Source organism: Nicotiana attenuata, chromosome 10 (genome assembly GCF_001879085.1).
Source record: "Nicotiana attenuata strain UT chromosome 10, NIATTr2, whole genome shotgun sequence".
NCBI lineage: Eukaryota > Viridiplantae > Streptophyta > Magnoliopsida > Solanales > Solanaceae > Nicotiana > Nicotiana attenuata.
The window spans coordinates 23,005,162-23,018,801 of NC_031998.1; the positions used below are offsets into that span (position 1 = coordinate 23,005,162).

General features: G+C 43.9%; 1 pseudogene; it reads right to left on the minus strand.

Moving 5' to 3' along the window:
* LOC109233646 lies at positions 1,476-13,278 on the minus strand (annotated as a pseudogene).

Sequence of the window (13,640 nt, forward strand, 5' to 3'; positions counted from 1 at the left end):
TTGCCGGATTCGTATCCCGTCCATCGTAGAACGCTTTATATCTTATTGCTCCATCATCGGTCCTTTCCAATCACGTTGACTCGTTCCATGCGATGGTATGTTTCTTCGCCCAGCTTCTTTCTACTTTTGATGACCGACACGGTCTAATTGGTGTAGAGGGATTACTTCTATCTCCATGCATGATCACCTCCTGATGATTCCACTCAAAATTCATAGCCTGGTGCATAGTTGAGGCCACCGCCCCGGCAACATATATCCTAGGTCGCCCCGATAATAGATTTCAAGTAGCAGATATGTCTAACACTTGGAACTCGACATCAAACCAAGTCGGACCCATCTGTAGACTGAGGTTGATTTATTCAATGGTGGCTCTCTGAGATCCATCAAACACCTTCACATTCATGCTTCTGATGTTCTACACGTCAATACCACACAAGAGGGGGGGGGGGTGATTTGTGTGGTACCTAATTTTCGCACTAGAAGAACCTGGTTCTTCTAGATGTACTTACTATTACTATTTGCGGAATTAAGAGTGCATAAAATAAAGAACACGGAGATTATTACGTAGAAAACACCTGGCTCAAAAGGTGAAAAAATCACGACCTACTACTCAGTAGGATTTTCCCAAACTTCCACTAAAATCACTGAGCCAAAACAGCATTTACAGAACTCTTGTAAACCTAAGGATTAAACTCTAATCTCAGTGTGGCACACAGCCTCAACTGCTGCGACACTTTCAAGTAACTCTAACTTGAATACTCAAAGTACCTAATACAATTACTTCTATGAAAGCTGGAAAGGTACAATATGAAACACCTACTACAATTGAACTAGAATAAGAATAAACACAATAGAATTGGTTCTTCAATCTTGTCCAAGTAGCTTCAGGAATGCACACTTGAATCTCACATAAATTGCTTGCAAAATTGCCTAGCTCTTTTGCTCTCAATTTAGTTTAACCTCTGCGTATGTGCAACACCTGTAAAAGAGAACAATCATTGTTATTTAACGAGTTAGTAATGAGAGTTTGATTGAGACTCAATTGCTGATCCTTTGTCGAATTTGAGTCCTACAACAATACAAACTCCAACCCTTATCCTTGATCCGGATTAAGTTCTCTTCACATTAGGAGACTTTATCTCCTCATCCTTTATGCAACCTTTTCGATCAATTCAGAAGATATTGTTGCTTGATCCTTGTGACTTATCTTCTTCACGTGCATCTCGCATGTATAAGTAGATAGCCACTGTGTCTCTCATGATGAACCTGGTCCATGACTGAGTTCATTTGTCAATCTTCAAAACGTCATCTGAACTTGGGCCAACAGCTTGACATCCGTATCTCGTGCAGGCCTTTACCTAGTCTCTTAAGAGTAGTCAATGGGCATATGTTGAGACTTGAACCTCCATTTATCAAGACCCTAGTGATGATCTTATCTTCAAATTGCACAGTGTTGTGTAGCGCCCTGTTTTGACTCAGTCCTCTGGTGGTAATTCATCTTCATTGAAAGTGATTTTACGGCTCTCCAATACTTGTCCGACCATGTTAGCCATCTCCCCACTGGTGATGTTGGTGGGTAGATAAGCTTCACTCAACACCTTCATTAAAGCATTCCTGTATGTGTCTGAGTTTTACAGCAAAGATAAGATGGATATCTGAGCGGGAGTTTTGTTCAAGTAATCAAAAACGGAGTACTCCCTCGCTTGTACCTTTCTCCAAAGGTCGTCAGTGCTAGTCTCGACAACAGGCGGCTTAAGTACAACTTCCTTGCTTGTTCCTCCCAAATTCTTGTCACGCCCCAAACTGGGGGACATGACCGGCGCCCGACCGGGTAGCCCAGTCAAGCGGACCTGGGTGCCTTTCCTAACCCACGTGTTAGCCCATGTTTTCCTCACTCAATATTCCAAGAATTAGCCATATAAATAATTTAGAACACCTTTTTGCAAAACATACATACGTACATAATAGTTAATGAAATTTCAAATTCTTTGCCCAACACATGAACATAGATTTACACGAGTTCTTAACCCACATCTACTGTCTACGGATCCTCTAAAAGTACAACAGGATAATACAGTATTTGCCGGTAACAAGGCTCCGGCTATACCTTACAAAATATAAAATAAAACTCCGGAAACAAAGCGGCCTGAGCCACGCAGGGCCCCGAGAGGAAGGGGCTCACCAAAAAGCTGATGGAAGACGAAGGGGGAGCTACGATCGGTGGGCTGGAGTACCTGCTACGGATCCACCTACAATCATAACACGAATGTAGCGCCCCCGGAAAAAAGGGACGTCAGTACATTTGAATTGTACTGGTATGTATAACAATCTTTACCCTGAGTAACCTCAAACCATACACAAGTATCAAACAATAGAGGGAAACAACAATTGAATACACACAAGGAACACAATCAAGGCAATCAAGTTGACAATCTCTCCTTTTCCCCTTCATCATTTCCACATTTTCAATTTCACAATGTTCTCATATTTCATTTCAATAGCGATATCGATCACTTTCCACCCTTATTACCTCGGCCACCCTTAATACCTCGGCCACCCTTATCACCACAACCCACACCTTATTACTTCGTGTTGCGACGCGCAACCCGATCCCACCGAGCAATCACAATTCACAAACAATACCATAACAAAAACAATTTACAAGGAGAACGGCAACAAGTTTCAGGAACAACAACAACAAATCCCAATAACAACAGCAACACATCTCAAGGAACAACAACACAGCTCACACAGGGTTTATATGACTATCAATGCCATTTCCATCTTTTTCAACAGCCCGTTGTACCATTTAAATCACAACAATAATTTTCCACAACGAGCCACAAAGGATGTTACCACAGTTATCTCAATTTCACCAATTTCGATTCCTTTCCATCATTTATTCCACAGTTCTTACCGCATAACACATTCGCAATCACAACTTGGTTTATTGCCATTTACTTGCACAATCATATCGGACGTCTTAACCAACAACGTTTAAGGCACAATATTTACATGAATTCACAAATGGCTCACACAAGTAAACACATACTACTCACAGGAGTTTAACTTCACAACTAATCCATGAAGATATCACATACCAAGTATTTGGACACCAAACATGGCGATTTTACAAAGGTTAAAGTAAGTCATACATACCTAGAGCTGAATTCTTTTTTAATTTCTACTTCCAATTCACCAAAAATCTAGCAACGTCAATATAGTGCACAAATTAATACACATAGCTTAGAATTCAAGGTTTAAAATCACTACCCAAACATATTTAGGCTATTAACCCCTTCCTTGCACAAGTCTTTGCTCCCACCCAATTACTCCCACTAGGTTTTAGGTTATAGAAAGGCATGCATGTATGAGTTCAACCATTATTTCCAAGAACTAATGCATGACACTCCCCCCCCTTAGTTTAAACCAGAAATCCAATAAAAAGGGTTAGGGATTTTACCTGCAAAAAAAGGGGGATGAAGATAAGCTTGAAATTTCCCGGCCCGGATAGTTTTGAAGAATCAAATTTTTGGGAAAGATGACTTTCTCTCTCAAGACCCTCTCTTCCTCTCTCTTATTTTGTGCAGAAGATCGTTAAGGAATGAGGGGTTGGGTGTTTTATTACAAAGGGGTCGGGTTTTAAAATTTAGAAAAATAGAAGCCCGAGAAAGATCTGCGATCGCATTCTGCGATCGCAGAATCGAAATGCGGTCCGCAGATTGGGCCGCAGAAGTGCCCCAAAACTCTGAGGGGTCTGTTTGGTTCTGCGACAGGAATGCGGTCCGCATTCCTGTTATGCGGTCGCATTATGCACCGCAGAACTGACCTTCACAAATCCTTGAGGAATTTGTGCGGCAGAAATGCGGTCCGCATATTGGTTATGCGATCGCATAATAGACCGCATTTTTGACCTCAAATTTGACTGACCACTGTTTCACTATGCGGTAGGAATGCGGTCCGCATACAAGATCTGCGACCGCATTCTAGACCGCAGAATGACATTTTTCTGGAAAATTGATTCTTTTGATTTTTTTTTAAAAAAAAGCTTAGATCAATACCACGGGTCCGAACCGCGGCGAGCTTACACATTCCTAACACATATTTGGAGCCGACACCACAAGTTACTAGGTTTTGAGCCCAAATTTTCTACGGGGCCTCACATCCTCCCCCACTTAAAATCATTCGTCCCCGAATGAGGACCCATCCCAAACCTTTCAGTATTTCAGAGATCAGTTGGTTTTGAAAACATGTTACGCAGATTCCTATACTTTTCACTATTTCCCATATTTTTAGAAAAATTTTGCCAGAGTTTCCTTTGTAATTAGAACATCTCCACCTGACAGAGGGCCCCCGAAACACAATTTCCAAGCCTCATTACTGAATTACAACCCTCCCCACAACTGTCATACAATTTCCTACCTTAACAATTGCACACATTTGATCACTTGATACTCTTTGCTTATGAATCAGTTATTTCGATGAGTTTCACATAATTTAACTACATCAACATATTATATGCATACAAGTAACTCATTACTAATCTACACTACTATCAGTTGATTACTTAACACAAGAGTCTTTATAAAATTTTCATTTACCAAAGAGATGTTCGCAGGACTTAAAACAACCAAAACACCTATAAGTCTTGCACAACTAGAGGAACTTCACTAGCATTTAGGAGGGAATCAATTTGGACACAATTATAGTTGTATTAGAGATAGAAAGGTCACATAATTTATTCTAGACTTGATCAAACAGATGGGGATATTTCTCTTTCATTTCTTTCTCCGCTTCCCACGTGGCTTCCTTAACTTGTTGACTTCGCCATAACACCTTAACTGAGGCAACTTCCTTATTTCTCAACTTACGGACTTGTCTATCAAGAATGGCAACAGGAACTTCTTCATACGACAACTCTTCATTAACCTCGATAGTCTCGACAGGCACGATGGTGGATGGACTCCAACCACTTTCTTCAACATGGACACATGGAACACCGGGTGCACTAATGACATTTCGGGAGGCAATTCCAACCAATAGGCCACCTGCCCTATCCTTTGAATGATCCGATAAGGTACGACATATCTAGGACTCAGCTTCCCTTTCTTCCCGAATCTCATGACTCCCTTCATAGGAGATACCCTTAAGTACACCCAATCATCAACTTGAAATTTCAATTCCCTTCGACGAACGTCCGCATAAGACTTTTGGCGACTCTAAGCAGTTTTCGTCCTTTCCTGAATGATTTAACCTTCTCCATAGCCTGGTGCACAAGGTCTGGCCCAATCAGTTCTGCTTCACCCACTTCGAACCACCCAACCGGAGACCTACACCTTCTTCCGTACAATGCCTCAAATGGGGCCATTTGGATGCTAGCATGAAATTTGTTATTGTAAGCAAATTCTATAAGTGGCAAGTGATCATCCCAATTACCTTTGAAATCCAAGACACAAGCTTGCAACATATCTTCAAGCGTCTGAATAGTCCGCTCGGCCTGACCGTCAGTTTGCGGATGGAAAGCTGTGCTGAGATTTACCTGAGTACCTAAACCTTGCTGAAATTTCTTCCAAAATTTTGCCGTGAACTGGGCCCCCCGATCCGAGATAATAGAAAGTGGCATGCCATGGAGCCTTTCTATCTCCTTGATATACAACTTAGCATATTGCTTTGCAGTGTTGGCGGAGTTGACTGGCAAGAAGTGAGCTGATTTGGTGAGTAGATCCACTATTACCCAAATTGAGTCGAATTTGTGCTGATTGCGAGGTAACCCCACCACGAAATCCATGTTAATCATCTCCCATTTCCACATCGGTATTTCCATAAGCTGAGTTAGCCCACCGGGCCGCTGATGCTCGGCCTTCACTTGCTGACAATTCGGACACTTAGATACAAAGTCCGCCACACCCCTCTTCATACCGTTCCACCAATAAACCTCATTGAGATCATGATACATTTTTGTAGAACCTGGACGCACGGAATACCTGGAACTATGAGCCTCTGCCATTACCCTCTCCCGAAGCTTATCGACATCCGGAACACATAATCTACCTTGACACCGCAAAACACCATCTTCGCTGCTGAGTGAAAATGCCGAAGTCTTGTTATTTAAAACTGCTTCTTTCATTTGAGCCAATGCTGGATCGATAAACTACTTTTCCTTAACTTCCGCTACGAGTGACGATTCTGCTCCATTATGCACCATAACATTCCCCTCGTCTGATGTCGAAATGCAAACCCCTAAACTGGCCAATCGATAAACCTCCCGAGCCAAGGGCCTTCGATCCACTCCCAAATGAGCCAAACTACCCATGGATTTTCGACTGAGAGCGTCGGCCACCACGTTCGCCTTCCCTGGATGGTACAAAATGTTCATGTCATAATCCTTGAGCAATTCTAACCAGCGCCGCTGCCTTAAATTCAATTCTTTTTGCTTGAACAAGTACTGGAGGCTCTTGTGGTCTGAAAATACATCCATATGGACCCCATAAAGATAATGCCGCCATATTTTCAAAGCAAACACAACTGCTGCAAGCTCCAAATCATGCGTCGGATAGTTCTTCTCGTGATTCTTCAGTTGCCTTGAAGCATACGCTAGAGCCTTCCCATGCTGCATCAATACACACCCTAAACCAACCCTGGAGGCATCACAGTAAACCACAAATCCTTCCGTGCCTTCTGGAAAAGCAAATATCGGTGCCGAGGTCAACCTTGTCTTCAATTCCTGAAAACTTTCTCGCAACCGTCGGACCATTAGAACTTAACTGCTTTCTGCGTCAATTTGGTCAATGGGGAGGCGAGGGTAGAGAACCCCTCCACAAACCTCCGGTAATACCCTGCTAAACCCAAGAAGCTACGAATCCCCGCCGGGGTCGTGGGTCTAGGCCAATCTTTTACTGCTGTGATTTTCTGGGGGTCTACCTGAATCCCTTTACTTGAGACAACGTGGCCCAAAAAGGCAACGGACTCCAACCAAATCTCACATTTTGAAAATTTAGCATACAATTGGTGCTGATGAAGAGTCTGCAAAACTGCCCTGAGGTGATAGGCATGATCCTCCCGGCTCCGCGAATAAACAAGGATGTCGTCAATGAAAACAATCACGAAGGAGTCTAAAAATGGCTTGAAGACCCGATTCATAAGATCCATAAAAGCTGCCGGGGCGTTGGTTAACCCAAAAGACATGACCAAGAATTCAAAGTGACCATAGCGGGTTCTGAAAGCGGTCTTGGGAATATCCTGCTCCCTAATCTTTAATTGGTGATATCCTGACCGAAGATCAATTTTGGAGAAGAATCTTGCACCTTGCAATTGGTCGAACAAATTATATATCCGAGGTAAAGGATACTTATTTTTTATTGTGACTTTGTTGAGCTGTCGATAATCAATACAGATTCGAAGCGACCCATCCTTCTTCCTGACAAACAGAACCGGAGCACCCCACGGCGACACACTCGGCCGTATGAACCCCTTCTCTAACAAGTCCTTTAGTTGTTCCTTTAACTCACTTAACTCTGGTGGAGCCATTCTGTAGGGTGGAATAGATATTGGTTGCGTATCAGGCAATACATCAATCCCGAAATCAATCTCACTATCTGGCGGAATCCCTGGAAGCTCATCCGGAAATACTTCAAGAAACTCTTTCACGACTGGCACGGACTCGAGGGTAGACACTTCTGAAGTGGTGTCCGCCACCCGAACCAAATGGTAGATACACCCCTTCTTAATCATCTTTGAAGCTTTAAGGTAGGAAATAAACCTACCTTTCGGCACCACACCATTTCCCTTCCACTCAGTATCAGGCTCGTTAGGGAACTCGAGCCTCATGACTCTCGTTCGGCAGTCAAGTTTAGCAAAGCACGAATAAAGCCAGTCCATCCCCATAATCACATCAAAATCCACAATTCCGAGCTCGATAAGATCGACCGTGGTAACGCGACCACATACCGTGACAACACAATTCCTATTAACTCACGCGGCTGTAATGGAATCACTAACCGGAGTCGATACAGAGAACGACACATGAAGCTGTTCGGGTTCTATACCAAAGCTTGAAGCAATGAATGGGGTGACATAAGACAAAGAGGATCCCGGATCAATAAGAGCATAACAATCAATGGCCTGAACAGACAAGATACCTGTAACCACGTCTGGAGAAGCCTCTGCACTTTGGCGACCACTCAAAGCATAGAACCGGCTGGGTCCACCTCTACCACGAGCTCCACCCCTAACTGTACCACGTCCTGCCGGGGCTGGATGATGTACAGATGATGTAGCGATTGAAGAACCGGAGGACTGAGCAGATCCCCTACCCATCCCTTGACTGGGCACACGACAGTCTCGCTGAATATGACCTCTCACCCCGCATCTGAAACACACCAGGATATCCAAGTAGCAAGTCTCTGTATGAAATCTCCCACACTTGGGGCATGGAGCCCTCCCCTGCTGCAGTGATCTCCCTCTTGAACGACCGGGCTGATGGGGCCTCCTACTGTCTGAACCTGGTCTCACGCGGCCGCTCTGTTGATAACTATGCAGAGATGGTGGTGCGCTCGCTGAGGATTGAGCATATGACTGGGACGGACCTGACGACCCTCTCCCATGAGCTGATCTCCCTGAGTGGCCCGCTGATCGGGCCCTGCTGCTATTCTCCCTTTCCGCCCGAATCTTCAACTTCCTAGCCTCTGTGGTCTGAGCGAATCCCACAATCTTTCCATAGTTCATATCCGAGTGTAAGGCCGCTGTAGCGGCCTCATTCACTACCAAGGGACTAAGGCCCTGAACAAATCGCCGAACTCTAGCTGCCATGGTCGACACTAACAGAGGAGCATACTTGGACAATCTCAGGAACTCCATGTGGTACTCCCAAACACTCATACTGCCCTGCTTGAGGGTCTCAAACTCAATGGCACGGGCTGCTATTGTCTCAGCAGGCAAGAACTGGTCCATGAACGCATCTACAAACTCATCCCATCTGGTCGGAGGTCCTCCCTTCCCACGGGAGTCCTCCCACATCTCGAACCATGAATAAGCTGCTCCCCTCAACCTGTATGATTACAACTCAACTCCCTCCGTCTCTGAAGCTTTCATCACTCGGAGGGTCTTATACATTTCATCAAGAAATTCCTGCGGATCGGCCTTTGGGTCTGTGCCTGAGAACTCTGGAGGGGTTAGCTGCAAAAACTGGTTAACTCTGGAACTGGCTGGATCTCCCTGTCCGCTAGAAGATGTAGGGGCATCCTGTGATCTCTGGGCCTGAGCGGCCACTAACTGGGTCAACATACGGATGCTCCCCTAAGGTCCACATTAGAAGTCTCGGGACCAGGAGCTGGAATGGTGCCAGAACCAGGAATATCGGCGGGAGGGATGGTGGCACCCTCTGCCGTTACAGGAACAGGAACATGCTTGTCTAGGCCAGACGGGCCAGGTAGGTTCAAGGCTGGGGAGTCACTCTCACCCACGGCATCAGGTACATGATTCACAGCCTCACTCGGGGTGGCATTGGCCCCAAGGCCGAGTCTAGCTCTCTTCTTAGGTGTCATTACTGAAAAATTCGGAACAAAGCACGGGTTAGACATAGATACTTACACATTTCACTTCACCGCACGATACAGAATAACAAAGAAGTGGGAAATTTCCTAAATGTCCATGCAGCCCCCCACTTATTGATGTGGTTGACTTCACACCGATAAGTAGGGCTCTACTAGACACGGCTCCGAGACATCCTAGGACTCCTTAAAACCTTAGGCTCCGATACAAAGTTTGTCACGCCCCAAACCGAGGGACAAGACCGGCGCCCGACCGGGTAGCCCCAGTCTAGCGGACCTGGGTGCCTTTCCTAACCCACGTGTTAGCCCATGTTTTCCTCACTCAATATTCCAAGAATTAGCCATATAAATAATTTAGAACACCTTTTTGCAAAACATACATACGTACATAATAGTTAATGAAATTACAAATTCTTTGCCCAACACATGAACATAGATTTACACGAGTTCTTAACCCACATCTACTGTCTACGGATCCTCTAAAAGTACAACAGGATAATACAGTATTTGTCGGTAACAAGGCTCCGGCTATACCTTACACAAAATAAAATAAAACTCCGGAAACAAAGCGGCCTGAGCCACGCAGGGCCCCGAGAGGAAAGGGGCTCACCAAAAAGCTGATGGAAGACGAAGGGGGAGCTACGATCGGTGGGCTGGAGTACCTGCTACGGATCCACCTACAATCATAACACGAATGTAGCGCCCCCGGACAAAAGGGACGTCAGTACATTTGAATTGTACTGGTATGTATAACAAACTTTACCCTGAGTAACCTCAAACCATACACAAGTATCAAACAATAGAGGGAAACAACAATTGAATACACACAAGGAAAACAATCAAGGCAAACAAGTTGACAATCTCTCCTTTTCCCCTTCATCATTTCCACATTTTAAATTTCACAATGCTCTCATATTTCATTTCAATAGCGATATCGATCACTTTCCATCCTTATTACCTCAGCCACCCTTAATACCTCAGCCACCCTTATCACCACAACCCACACCTTATTACTTCGTGTTGCGGCGCGCAACCCGATCCCATCGAGCAATCACAATTCACAAACAATACCACAACAACAACAATTTACAAGGAGAACAGCAACAAGTTTCAGGAACAACAACAACAAATCCCAATAACAACAACAACACATCTCAAGGAACAACAACACAGCTCACACAAGGTTTATATGACTATCAATGCCATTTCCATCTTTTTCAACAGCCCGTTGTACCATTTAAATCACAACAATAATTTTCCACAACTAGCCACAAAGGATGTTACCACAGTTATCTCAATTTCACCAATTTCGATTCCTTTCCATCATTTATTCCACAGTTCTTACCGCATAACACATTCACAATCACAACTTGGTTTATTGCCATTTACTTGCACAATCATATCGTACGTCTTAACCAACAACGTTTAAGGCACAATATTTAAATGAATTCACAAATGGTTCACACAAGTAAACATATACTACTTACAGGAGTTTAACTTCACAACTAATCCATGAAGATATCACATACCAAGTATTTGGACACCAAACATGGCGATTTTACAAAGGTTAAAGTTAGCCATACATACCTGGAGCTAAATTCCTTTTTAATTTCTACTTCCAATTCACCAAAAATCTAGCAACGTCAATATAGTGCACAAATTAATACACATAGCTTAGAATTCAAGGTTCAAAATCACTACCCGAACATATTTAGGCTATTAACCCCTTCCTTGCACAAGTCTTTGCTCCCACCCAATTACTCCTACTAGGTTTTAGGTTATAGAAAGGCATTCATGTATGAGTTCAACCATTATTTCCATGAGCCAATGCATGAGACTCCCCCCTTAGTTTAAACCAGAAATCCAATTAAAAGGGTTAGGGATTTTACCTTCAAGAAAAGGGGGATGAAGATAAGCTTGAAATTCCCCGGCCTGGATAGTTTTGAAGAATCAAATTTTTGGAGAAGATGACTTTCTCTCTCAAGACCCTCTCTTCCTCTCTCTTATTTTGTGCAGAAGATCGTTAAGGAATGAGGGGTTGGGTGTTTTATTACAAAGGGGTCGGGTTTTAAAATTTGGAAAAATAGAAGCTCGAGCAAGATCTGCGGTCGCATTCTGCGATCGCATAATCGAAATGCGGTCCGCAGATTGGGCCGCAAAAGTGCCCCAAAACTCTGAGGGGTCCGTTTGGGTCTGCGACAGGAATGCGGTCTGCATTCCTGTTATGCGGTCGCATTATGCACCGCAGAACTGACCTTCACAAATCCTTGAGGAATTTATGCGGCAGAAATGCGGTCCGCATATTGGTTATGCGATCGCATAATAGACCGCATTTTTTACCTCAAATTTGACTGACCACTGTTTCACTATGCGGTAGAAATGCAGTCCGCATACTAGATCTGCGACCGCATTCTGGACCGCAGAATGACATTTTTCTGGAAAATTTGTTCTTTTGATTTTTTTTTTTTAAAAAAGCTTAGATCAATACCAAGGGTCCGAACCGCGGCGAGCCTTTCTACACATTCCTAACACATATTCGGAGTCGACACCACAAGTTACTAGGCTTTGAGCCCAAAATTTCTACGAGGCCTCACAATTCTCAGGTGTATAAACTCTTCCAGTTCTAGTCATACCTTGTGCCGCACCTGTTTCCTCCATTTTTGCCTTTTCTATTCTTCTTGAATATGCAACATAGTCCCATGAGATGGCTCAGACTTGTAGGATGGTGTGGGAGCTACCATCACAGTGAAAGGTGTAGTTATCTCGACTTCAAATGGCGCTTGGGTCTACCCGCAACTGGTGTGACGGTGACCGGAGATATTTTAGGAGCATCTCCCTCTCGAATGAGTCCGGTGGACCCCTCTTGATCCCATTCTTCGTCAGTCTCTATAACATTTACTCATTCACCTCTATGATCCGAGAAAGGATTGTTACGAACATTTGGTGCAGCTTCCTTTGCCTGTATGACCTTAGTGTCGATTAGCATTTGAATCTTGTCATTCAACGTGAGGCACTCATTGATGGTGTGACCATTCATGCCTGAATGATAAGCACATGTTTTGTTGGGGTTAATCCATTGGGAGGAATTTTCCATAACAACATCAGGGATGGGAGTAACATAATCAGCGGCCTTCAGTCTCTCGTACAGTTGGTTTATGGGTTCAGCAATTGGGGTAATTGTCTAGGTGGTCTATGGTCTAAATTTGGTCGTGGCTTCTAGTAGTTTTGGCGGGTAGGTGGTGGTGAATGGTAATATGCAGGTTGAGTATTATAGGCATGGTAGGTGGTAGCAGGCGGTTGGTATCTGGGGGTGAGGGTTGATATGTGAGAGGAGACTTAGGACCCTGGGCTACAATCACGACACCTACTTCTTTTTTGAAATACCTCCTGATTGCAAAGCTTTATTCGTGGCCTGCAGTGCCTCGAAATTGGTTACCATCCAATTCTTAATTACTTCTTCTATCCTTTCTCCTAACGTGATGATGTCGGAGATTCTGTGATTTTCAATAACCATCAACCTTTCATAATACTGCGGGTCTTGAACTCTAACAAAAAACATGTTCATTTGTTCTTTTTCATGTGCTGGCCTTACCTTTGCGGCTTCTGATCTCCAACAAGTAGCATACTCGCGGAAGCTTTCTGTCGGCTTCTTTTTGAGGTTTTGAATGTAGAAAATGTCTGGCACATTTTCCGTGTTGAACCTGAATATATCCATGAAGTCTGGCGCCATACGCACCCAACTAACCTACTTATTTGGGTTTTGACTGATATACCAAGACAAGGCATCTTCTGTAAGGCTTCACATGAACAGTTTTATGCGGATTTGTTCATTCTGGCCTACTCCTACAAGCTTGTCACAATACTTTCTCAGATGTACTTTCGGATCACCAGTCCCATCGAACATTTTGAACTTGGAAGGTTTGTAACCCTTCGGTAGTTCCACATCCGGCTTAATACACAGGTCTTCGTACTTTTGTAACGAACCGACCGGTCATTTTAAGCATTTACACTTTGCTCAGTAGTTTGGGGCATGAGTAGCGTATGATGTATTAGGACTTGTATGAAAAATTTGATTTCATTCCGAGTTGATTT